The sequence below is a fragment of the Podarcis gaigeae genome (assembly GCF_964106915.1).
Source record: "Podarcis gaigeae genome assembly, chromosome: 7".
Lineage (NCBI taxonomy): Eukaryota > Metazoa > Chordata > Lepidosauria > Squamata > Lacertidae > Podarcis > Podarcis gaigeae.
Genome location: NC_139683.1, coordinates 66756590 through 66768765, shown reverse-complemented (window position 1 = coordinate 66768765; position 12176 = coordinate 66756590). Strand labels below are relative to the sequence as shown.

Here is a 12176-nt window from a genome sequence, read left to right as displayed (position 1 = left end):
TGATTCCGGGTCCTTAATGAGTGGTGAGGTGTACAGAAATCCAGTGCTACCTACAGATTATTTTCAGTGCTGATTCTTTAATGTTTGCAGAAATGGTTTTCAATGGAAGAATACACCAAAAATATGCCAATTCCCTCTCAATGTTCCTCACTTTAAGATCTGTCTCCCAGAGCCAATGTTTTCACACGACTTTTCAAATATAGTGAGGGACTGTAGCACACACTGAACCATAAGCCACTGTGAGGAAAAAGAAGTCATCTTGATCTTCTGAAGCCATGTAGGTTTTGATTCCTTTACTTGGATTATTGTTGCATGGTCAGGATTTTTCTTCTGTTTACGGAGGTCCTGGACCCTGTAGAGACCCTTTGCTTCTCAGTCCTCATATTGCTGGTGTTTAAACGAATGCAGAAACCACAGGTGATCTCAAAAGGGAACCAAGAGGGAAGAGTGAGCTGTTTAGACTATTGTGCCCAGATTTCAAGTCCAGAAATGGATATTTTCTTGAGATTCTGTTTTGTGAGGGAGGAAAGGGAGGGCATTAGTGGAAAATATCCCTGAACTGAGTCCCAGTTCAACTGATGGGGTGGATTAATTGCTTGAGTTGGAATGCCTCATGATTTGGTTTTAAAAGAGGCATGCCAAATTCCCCCTCCTTAATCCCGTGATACAAAATCAATTTACAGAGTGACCTGCCCCACTGACAGTATCAAATATTTTTTGCCAGCATTGAAAATTATGCAAGGGGATACTCTTGAGAAGAGTCTGGAACAGAGAAGGAAATCTATGAAGGATCATCATTTTAAGAGTGGCGATTCAACCCAACCTGGAAAACCCAAGACGTTTCCATTTCTTTCAGTCCTCCTTCATAGTCCTCAAAAGAGGACCAAAATTCCTCTTACAAAATGGGGTGGTTTCTTTAGTGCTGAAAGCTCCAAAGAATTTACAACTTCCAGGTTTAAGTGTCACTCCTGGCAATTGTTGCAGGCTCTTTTAAGTTGCTTTCTCAAAGGAGGTGCCTCTCATTGGCTGTCACAAGAACAAGCTTCCCTTAGAGCCTCAAACCATGATTCATCGTAAACATGCAAAGTGCTTTGCAGTGCATTTCACCCTTCCCTGAGCTAAAAGCTGATGTAGCCCCAAAAAGTTTGGCTTGCGGGGCACTGTGCCGAGTGCTCCCTGAAATCTGAGGTCAACCCTGCTGTGCAGCATGACCCACAGTAAAGCATAAAGGTAAAGGTAAAGGGACCCCTGACCATTAGGTCCAGTCGTGGCCGACTCTGGGGTTGCGGCGCTCATCTCGCTTTATTGGCCGAGGGAGCCGGCGTACAGCTTCCAGGTCATGTGGCCAGCATGACTAAGCCGCTTCTGGTGAACCAGAGCAGTGCACGGAGCTTCCTGCAGCCAATCAGAAGCCACAATTTGGTTTTGGAACGTTTTGGAACGGATTCCGTTCAACTTCCAAGGTATGACTGCTCACAAAAGGCACTCATTCCTTCCATCCAATCTGCAGGGCCATAAATAAAAGAATTAGCCAACTCCACCCCCCACCCCCCAGACACATCACATGGGAAACGCTTGCTCCAAATCTGACACGGATGTCGCAAACGTATTCCACAACTGTCCTTGGACAGGCCCTGCCAGAAAGAATTGCATTGTTCCTTCCAGTTGGGAGTCAGTTACACCTAATCTTCTGCGAAGACCATCCCTTAGGCTGTGTGGGATTTATATTATTATTATTTAATAATATATCGAAATAAAGACATGGGTTCCTCCCTCAGGGTTACAAGAACAGGAACAAAAGGGAAGGGCAGTGGAAAGGAAAAGTAGATGAGGACTCCTCTGAATATTATGAGAGATAGACTAGTTGGAGCCAGATTGCTTTGAAGGGGAGATGGCCTTTCTGTAGCCACTAGTTCTCTGGCCAGTGATTGGGGCTGCGGGGTCCTTCCCCTCCCCTCAGCAGCCCCAGGACCAGTGAGAAACGGAACCAGATTTGTCTCTACAATGGAGAGAAAAGAATATGGTGGTCTGTTCTGTATTTCTCTGTGTCCATATAGACTAGGAGCAGTCAGTTCCATGAAAAGTGCTTGGCAGAGACTGGATGGCCAGTCCTTTCAATGCAAATCATCATCATCATCCCACCCATCTGGGCGCCTCCCAACAGAATATTAAAAACACAATAAAACATCAAAGATTAAAAACTTCCCTAAACAGGGCAGCCTTTAGATGTCTTCTAAAAGTCAGGTATATTTCCTTGACATCCGATGGGAGGGCATTCCACAGGGCGGGCGCCACTACCGAGAAGGCCTTCTGCCTGGTTCTCTGTAACTTCACTTCTCACAGCGAGGGAACCTCCAGAAGGCCCTCGGAGATGGACCGGGCTGAACAATGGGGGTGGAGACGCACCTTCAGGTATACTGGGCTGCATTGGCAGAGATAGCTGCTCTGCCACCTGTAGCAGCGTGCACCTGGGGTGTGGCTAGCCATCTGTGGGGGCGGGGCTAGCATCCCAGGGGCGGGGCGAGCGTCCCAGGGGGTGCGCATCTCAGGGGTGAGCCGCCCGCGATGAGCGTCCCAGGGGGTGGGGCAGCGATGTCACCCCCCTAAGGGATGACACCTGGGGCGGACCGCACCCACCTTGCTCTGCTGGGCCGAGGCTTTAGTCATATCCTACTTCACACACAAAAATGGACTATGGGGCAGAGTTTGACTGGACTATCAATGGCTACCAGCCAAAATGGGTATGTTCTACCCCTAGTATGCCTCTGAATACTAGTTGCTGAAAACCACAGGAGGGGAAAGTGCTGTTTGCTCAGCTCCTGCTTTCGTGCTGGTTGGTCACTTTGGGAATAACAAGTTAGACTAAGTGAGCTATCGGCTTGATCTAGCAGACTTTATTATGTTCTTATGTAGAGCCATGTTGAACTGAGCTCCAAATTCAGTTCTGGTAGTAAATGTACAAAGGCAGGAAATAATTCCTTGATGTGAACCTATCATGGCCTATTTTGATGCTAGAGTGGGGGAGGCAATACATAGGCAGACGTGGAAGAATTATGACGAGGGTTTCCTACCTTACTTTATTTTGTTACTAATCAGCAGATCTTCACAGCTGCTTTGAAGGCTAAAGGTGGCATTAGGGTTACGTCCTCAATGATACGCCCTCACTAGTTGCTATAAATTGCACCGAGCAAAGCAGGGGTCAGAAAACTTTTTCAGCAGGGGGCCGGTCCATTGTCCCTCAGACCTTGTGGGGGGCAGGACTATATTTTGGGGGGGGAAATGAACTAATTCCTATGCCCCACAAATAACCCAGAGATGCATTTTAAATAAAAATTCACATTCTACTCAGGTAAAAACACCAGGCAGGCCCCACAAATAACCCAGAGATGCATTTTAAATAAAAACACACATTCTACTTGTGTAAAAACACACTGATTCCTGGACTATCCCCGAGCTGGATTTAGAAGGCGATTGGGCCGGATCCAGCCCCCAGGCCTTAGTTTGCCTACCCATGGAGTAAAGCAGCTTTCATTGCAATCATATACATGTAGGGGTGTTGGAAAATACCAGTGTAAATGGAAAAGAAAAAGGAAATTTTGCAGTTTGCCCGCTTGCCTGTGATCAGGAATGGAAATCGGTCAAGCGAGTATGATTGGTTTTCATTCACATTGTCACTGTGTGCATTTCTTAAAGCCTGCAAATAAGATATAATTAATTGAATGGAAGTTATATGAATAATTATGGTGAGGTGAATAGCATAGAATTTGGCGGAAACCAAATTGCAGTGAAACAGAATCAGCGCTGCCTTGATTTTTTAAAAATTAATTCCCTCATTGATTTCCTTTAGTGTGGGGCTTGGAGAATGTTTAACATGCCTCCAGAATAAGCCCATCACCGAGACTTTTCACACACACCATTGCCTGGCTAAAGGGAGAGACAGAGAGAAAGAGAAAGCAAACTGCTTGCTCCACAGCGATGAGGTTCAGGTGGGAAATGAGAGACACGGGCTGCATCTACACTCACCTTTTGAACATTGTTCTAAAACATCCGGACATTTGGCTTCTTTTCCTTTTTCACAAGGTGAAACTACCCAGTTTCTGGAATGGGATAGCTCTGCAGCACCCTCTATTTTTTATTTTTTCAATTTTTTCAATTAATTTTCCACATTTATAACAAATAGAACATAGAAAAGACACAAAACGAAACACATTACAATACTAAAAGAAAAAAGGAAAAAAATAAAAAAAAACTAAAAGAAAAAAGGAAAAAAGGAAAAAAATAAAAATAAAAACACTTGTTACTTCTAAAATCCAAATTAACTTTCATTGTTATCTGACTTCCTCAAATCTCCTCTAACTGAATTGCATTGTGACACCTTTGTAGCAGTTCTCCAAGATCATCTTTCTAATATAAGTAACTCCTTCAATTAACTGTCTTCATCTCTTTTCTTATTGGCTTAACTCCATACAGTGGTACCTCGGGTTACATACGCTTCAGGTTACATATACTTCAGGTTACAGGCTCCGCTAACCCAGAAATAGTACCTCGGGTTAAGAACTTTGCTTCAGGATGAGAACAGAAATCGTGATCTGGCGGTGCAGCGGCAGTGGGAGGCCCCATTAGCTAAAGTGGTGCTTCAGGTTAAGAACAGTTTCAGGCTAAGAACGGACCTCCGGAACGAATTAAGTACTTAACCTGAGGTACCACTGTATTACTATACCACATTCTTATTCTAATCCTAGGCCTATTTGATACTTTCAGGTACCTTCTAATTATCTTATATTACAATGTTTAGCTAGATAATCTTTAAATTTCTTACAATCTTCTTGGTGTTCCACTTCTTTCTGATGGCAGATTCTCCCAGTCAGGACGGCCAGCTCCAAAAACACCAACATCTTCATCTGCCATTCTTCTACCGTTGGTATTTCTTGAGATTTCCAATTTTTAGCTAGTAGCAGTCTTGTCGCTGTAGTGGCATACAAAAATAATCTAACATCTTTTTTGGGCAATTCCAATCCTAGGTGTCACGTTTTAACAATGTATCGTTAACCTTGTAAGCGAAACATAATACTTATAACCCTTACATTTTGAAACGCTTTCATAACCCTTTCCTAGCGTTATAAACTACAAGTGTAGATTAGCCCATGGTGTCTCACGCTTTCCCCCTTACACATCCACCCTCTCTGTTAAGTTGTGGGTGAACATATCAGACGACACAGCGATTCTTCAAACAGCTCTTCTTTATTCACAGGCCAGAAAAGAACTGAACTGAAGGCTTCAGCCAGCCTGCTTATATAGAGCTCCACTAGAATGCAACAGTAACCATTTTCTGTAACTATCCAATCACTGAACGTCACTTTCAATCCCTTATTTGCATATGTGGACCTGAACTATCTACAGTATCCCCCTGCTGGCCCAGGGTGAGAACTTCAGTACATAACACTCTCCTTCTTTGAGCCTTCTCCTTAAGCATTGTGCACCTCTCACCTCCCCACCGTGTGTGTGGGGGGGGGGTATCCTCCCCCTCCCAGCAAATCTCCCACGTGAAGCAATGGTGGGGCTGCCAGTTTGGAAGACCCACTCCAAGGTCACTTGCAGAGAGCCAGAGAACAAGGTAGCTCCTGGGTCTGTCTCTCGCTCTCCATACCTTTTCTTTTTATTTCACCTTCAGAACTTGCCTGTGTGGCTTAACTTTGTCCTCTCTCCTCTCATGCTTCCATTAAACTCCCCCCCCCCGCTCCCTCCCACATTTCCTCTTCTCCCCATTTAACTCTTTCCTGCCTCCTTTTAAATCCTTTCGCACCTTGGAAAGACAATTTAAGTTATAATTAGAAAAATCTTAATACAGTGGTACCTCAGGTTACATACGCTTCAGGTTACATACGCTTCAGGTTACAGGCTCCACTAACCCAGAAATAGTGCTTCAGGTTAAGAACTTTGCTTCAGGATAAGAACAGAAATCATGCTCCAGTGGCGCAGTGGCAGCAGGAGGTCCCATTAGCTAAAGTGGTGTTTCAGGTTAAGAACAGTTTCAGGTTAAGAACGGACCTCCGGAACTTATTAAGTACTTAACCTGAGGCACCACTGTAATTATTCATAAAGGAAACAGTTTATAAGAAGTAAATAAGGAGGCCAGATACAGGATAAAGGAAGTCTTTTATTTCATTGTTTGTCTTGTTGTATGTTATGCTCACTGTATGTTATGTTCACGTTTAATGAGGGTGGATTGTGTATTGGGGTAGGTGGGGGTTTATGTTGTAAATAAAATTCCAATAACAATTATTTTAAAAAGAGAGAGAGAGAAAGAGGAACTTGCAGCACAATGCATGAACCACATGGAACTTGAGTTTAAAAGGTCGTAGTTAGGTTTTCTTCACTTTCCTGTTGATTTGGCCCATCATCAGATTGAGAAACAGTGAAGAGTTCAAAAGTAGCAGGGGTATGGTCAGCGAAAGGAGAAAAGGATTGAGGCATATCAGCTGAGTTCTTGGTGGGTGATTGCTTCCTGCTGAAGTAGCGTCTCTTTGCATCCTATGTGATCTGCTGATGTATTTGTAAATAAAGCAATTTCACAAATTTCCACTGTTGCAACATCTAATAAAAGCAGAACTTCTCCCCCACTTATTTATTTTATTTATAAATTTATATACTGCCCTTCACCCAAGGGTCACTTGGTGGTTTATAGTTTAAAAACACACAAAAATCATAACTTAATAACAAACAAAACAATAACCCCTCTGTCACAGCACACAGTTTAAAAGGTTATAGATTTTTTAAATAGCCAAAGACCTGGGAGAAGAGGAATGTTTTTGCCTGGTGCCTAAAGATATGTAATGAAGGTGCCAGGTGAGTCTCACCTGGGAAAATGAGGAGCATTTGCAACAGCAAACTCGGTCCATAGTGAAAACTGCATATGGACTGGTTCTCTCCATGTAAGCTCCCGACAGTTGTTGTTTTTTAAAATGGACCAGTCACACACTCAGTGAATCAACTCTGAGAAATCAAAATTAAATCTTATTCACACAACACGTAGGTTTCTGAAGCAGCATAGAGGCAGCTCTCACGAAGCCACACCTACAGAAATATTTGCTCAGGATTAGGAATGAGGTTTTGGTGCGTAAATCCTGCCTTTCTGTGTATGTATGAATCACAGAAAGCCGCTCAGAAAGCATATTAACAACATAGCGTGTGCATACTTTTAGTACTGAGGTGTTCAAAGTGAAAGTCAACCGGGCTCTGTCATGTTTCTTAGAGATGAAGAGGGTGCGATTTGGCCGAGACAAGCAAGGTGTGTTATATATGGAATGGAATGTGTCTTTCATGCCTGCTTGTTACCTAGCAACAAGGGAACAAATACTCTTCACATGAAAATCTGATTCTAAGAACCATTGAAACACATGTAAAATTACAGTATCATACCCAGATTTGAAACTCATAAAGATCGGGTTTGACTGATTGGCAGGTGTGTCAACTCTAGGTGGTTGAAGGCGCCTTGGGTCCCTCAGTATTTGATTTAAGGGGGCTGGACCCCCCTCAATCTTTTTTTTAAATAAATTTTTATTACATTTTCCACAGTGATAACACAAACCACAAAGCAAAAAGATACACAAAAACAGAAAAAGAAAAAGAAAAAAGAAGAAAGAAAAAAAGGGGGAACAATAAACAGATAAACAATAACAACAAACTTAATTCTTCACAAATCCAACCTTTTAAACATCTTGGTTGACTTCCTCAAATCCCTCCCTTCTGAGTTTCCTTGTAATTAAAAGTAACAGCTTTCCAATATCATTATTAAACTAAAACAATTTCCAATTATAATCCATCTTATTCACTTTTCTTAACATTCTAAATCCCATTTATTTAATTATAACTTAATTTAATCCTAGGCCTATTTGTTTCTTTCAAGTAATTTCTAATTTTTTATATTACAATATTTATTCAAATAGTCCTTGAATTTCCTCCAGTCCTCTTGAAACTCCTCTTCTTTCTGGTCGCGGATTCTTCCAGTCAGGTCAGCTAGCTCCTAAAAGTCCATCATCTTCATCTGCCAATCTTCCACTGTTGGTAGTTCTTGTGTTTTCCAACTTTTAGCAAGTAATATTCGGGCGGCCGTTGTGGCATACAAAAACAATTTAACATCTTTCTGGAACCCCTCAATCTTGAGGCAGCCCAGAGTGCATCATGTACACGACATCATGGGTGCTATGCATAACACACGTCACAGGTCCTCCAGAACGCTCCGCCTCCTCCATCCCATGCGCACCGTGTGTGATGTGCGATGGGCCCCCTCAATCTTGGGGGCAACTTGGCACCTCTGTTGAATGGATATTTGGGGGGCTTACCTCTGCAGGATTTATATCAGAAGTCAGGTAGGGTAGAGCTGCTAAGCTAGCTTCTCAGCAGGAGGTGATTTCTGTTTCCTGGGAGAGGGGAAGCAGGAAAGGGAGGTGGTCGGTGGCGAGGAGGCCAGCACAGAACAAGCACACTGACAGAGACAGCCCAATGCTACAGCTGTACCAGCTTTGCCCCTCCCCTTCCTATGAAGATGCAGAGACTCACCTGTTGGGAGGTCAGGTGAGCGCCGCCATCCCATCAAACTGCCTGCTACTGACTAGCCTTCAAAACATGTCCTACTCAGTCCATGGATTTCTCTCTTTAGTATGTCTAATTTATTTTCAGTTTTCTTTTTTATGTGAGCATAAGATCATAAAGATGGCTGATTGCCGAAGAATTGATGCTTTTGAATTACAGTGGTACCTTGGGTTAAGAACTTAATTCGTTCTGCAGGTCTGTTCTTAACCTGAAACGGTTCTTAACCTGAAGCACCACATTAGCTAATGGAGCCTCCTGCTGCCGCTGTGCTGCCACTGCACAATTTCTATTCTCATCCTGAAGCAAAGTTCTTAACCCGAGGCACTATTTCTGGGTTAGCGGAGTCTGTAACCTGAAGCGTATGAAACCTGAAGTGTATGTAATCCGAGGTACCACTGTATGGTCCTAGAGGAGACTCTTGAGAGTCTCATGGACTGCAAGAAGATCAAGCCTATCCATTCTGAAGGAAATCAGCTCTGAGTGCTCACTGGAAGGACAGATTGTGAAGCTGAGGCTCCAATACTTTGGCCACCTCATGAGAAGAGAAGACTCCCTGGGAAAGACCCTGATGTTGGGAAAGATGGAGGGCACAACGAGAAGGGGACGACAGAGGACGAGATGGTTGGACAGTGTTCTTGAAGCTATGAACATGAGTTTGACTAAACTGCGGGAGGTAGTAGAAGACAGGAGTGCCTGGCGTGCTCTGGTCCATGGGGTCACAAAGAGTCGGACACCACTGAATGACTAAACAACAATGACCTGTGAGAAATGTTCATATTTGTTGCATGTATTGACATATCCGTGTGTATTTGAGGACTGCCATCTCAATATTTAATAGGTGACAAATTCAAGAGATTTTCCACATTTCACAGAGGGGAAAAACTGCTTTGAAAGCTCTTGCTCAAAGACCCGGTGATACATTGTGTATCAGCCCCACAGCATAGCAGCAGGAAAACACTGATATTTCTATGACAGTGATGTCATGCTTGCATTTATTTTTTTTTAAGGTCACCGACTCTTGCCTAAGATGCTTCAATCATTCCATAGGATCACAGCCTTAGGACAAATGTATATTGCATCACACCTACTGAGGAAAGTTTCACTGGGAGTGGTGAGAAATCCTATATAATCAGCCTGACTTGCACTTAGATTTACACTTGAGTGAAGAGAGTGCCTGCTTTAACAGCTGGATTAAACGAGGTATGTAAAACTACAATTCTCATCTTTTCTCTGTTTTTGCTGAGGTTTATGCATGTCTTAAGATCAATCTGCGTCAGAGACAGAGTTTACAATCGAATCCAGTGCATATTTATCCAGAAGTAAACCCCACAGTGTTCAAAGGGACTTACTCCCAAGTAAATATGCTTAAGATTGCGGCAGTTCAACAGGGAACTTTCACAAAAACCACATCAAAATGTGATCTATTAGAGGTGAATATGACTTAGAAGGCAGGACTAGATCTAATGAGATTACACTGCAACAGGGGAGAGTTAAGTGGTGTTAATATGAGGAGAAAGTTCTTGATGGTAAGAGTGATATGACAAGGGAACCAATGGCACAGAGGGATAGTGAGCTTTCCCTCCACGAGCCTTTTTAATATTTGGTGGAAGCCGGCCAGAGTGGCTGGGGAAAGCCAGCCAGATGGGTGGAGTATAAATAAATTATTATTATTATTATTATTATTATTATTATTATTATTATTATTATTAAGTAGAGGGTGTGTATGGTCCATTTTCAGTCAGAAAAAGGCAGCAAGCCAAAGGTAACCTGCCTTTAGAAAGAGAAAATAGAAAATATATTATACAGTTGGGACCTTCAGCACAATGTACTCACTGACTTCTCCAGTCATGCCTTCCTCCATACTTTTCTTCCTTCTGCCTCTCACCTGGTTCTCCTCCCAGATAGTGAATATTCCATGCCTACTGAGCAATCTCAGTCCCCGTTGGGATGTTCTGGGATTCCTACACCTGTAGGGATTTCCACTAAATAAGCTTTGCACTTCTGCAAGCTTGGGTTTTCTGCCAAGCCTCCTAGTACTTATCTCTTGTATGTGGATGGTGTTTCATTTTGTTCTAGATAAGGTTTCATAGATACCTCAGATCTTTGGGGTTATGAAGCCTCTGTGCCCAGAGTCCTGAAGAAATGAACACACAGAGATGTCTAGGTGCAAAGGCTTCCCCACTCAGAGGTCCACACATGGATCATAGAATCATAAGAGTTGGAAGGCACCTAAGGGTCATCTAGTCCAACCCCCTGGATGTTGGGGTTCAGGGTGAGGGGGTCATATAGGAAAGTGTGTGGGTCAGTATTGCCAGTTTTGCCTATGCAGACTGGCAGCAGCTCTCAAGGGATTCAGGGCAGAAATCATATAATTGCAGAGTTGGAAGGGACCACAAGTATCATCTAGTCCAACCCCCTTCCATGCAGAAATATTTGCCTACGTGGGACTCAAACCCACAACTCTGAGATTAAGAGTCTCATGCTTGACTGATGGAACTATCAGGAGCTTTTCCTAGCCCTGCCTGGAGATTGTGGGGATTGAACCTGTGTCCTCCTCCATGCAAAGCAGATGCTCTACCACTGAGCCACACCCTAAACCTCATACAACCTCAGAAGCAGGGCCAACTGCACGTGGGCCTCCTTCATGCCATTAGCCAATAACAGGGGCTATTCCCACAACCATCTTACAAGACATAACCTGTGAAAGGTTGGGCAGAGTGCAATACAGTACATAGCTAGCTTAGTTGGGTGGAACTGAATTGTGAATGGCAAGACCTGTTGTTAGAAAACTATAAGGAGCGTGAGAGGCAAAACTAGACCTGACAGGACAAGAACAAGATGCTTCAAATGGATAGATAAGCCGTGAAACAAAGGAATCTGCCAAGCACTATGGATGGCAACACTTCTCCCAAAGCGGCCCAGCCCAAAGTTCTCCAGGGCAAATTCTGCTGAGAGCTTGGGACAACCTTTCTGGTGTGCCTGAGTTAAGTGTTTGTCAAAGGAAGGAACAGTGGCAAGCCGCCTGATATTTACAAAAGTGCTAGGTTCAAGAAGACATGTGTCCCAAGATGATTAAACCTAGGAAATGCTATCTTACATTAACAGGAAGTGTGTGGTAAGCAATTCTTTGCTTGATATAGTCATACAAAGGATACAGTTTCCTGTGGGCTATGGTCAGAGGCAGATTTAGGGGAGCATGACTGGTTCGGTCACACTGGGTGCAGTCTCAAGGGCATTGCAGCAGGTGCCACAACTATGATGCATAGCGGAAGGTGAGAGGCAGGCAGGTGCTAGATTTTGGCATTGTACAGGGTGCCACCAAAATTTGAGACCCCAAGGTCTGCCACTGCTGTGATTTCCTAACCCTGTGGCACAATTGCATACCCTGCCTCACAATCAGAGAAACACACATGGTGAGTAACCCCATCATTCTAGTCGTGATGGCCTTCTTCTGACCCCACTGTCTAAGGCAGTCTGCATCTGTACACTAGTTGTGGGAATCGGAGGAGTGCTGTTGCACTCAGGGGCTGTCAGGAACGTAGCCCCCCCCCCCCCAGAGCACAACATCGAGATGTCAGCCTCAG

At 43.7% G+C, this 12176-nt stretch overlaps 1 protein-coding gene across 1 annotated transcript in view; it reads left to right on the top strand.

Moving 5' to 3' along the window:
• The first annotated feature begins 9742 nt into the window (after positions 1–9742).
• LOC310849404 (uncharacterized protein) overlaps positions 9743–12176 on the top strand; it is a 37454-nt gene continuing 35020 nt past the window's right edge. Inside the window, exon 1 of the mRNA XM_083749564.1 lies at positions 9743–9792. The gene's annotated coding sequence lies outside the window, so the exon portion shown is untranslated. The remainder of the gene's footprint in view (positions 9793–12176) is intronic.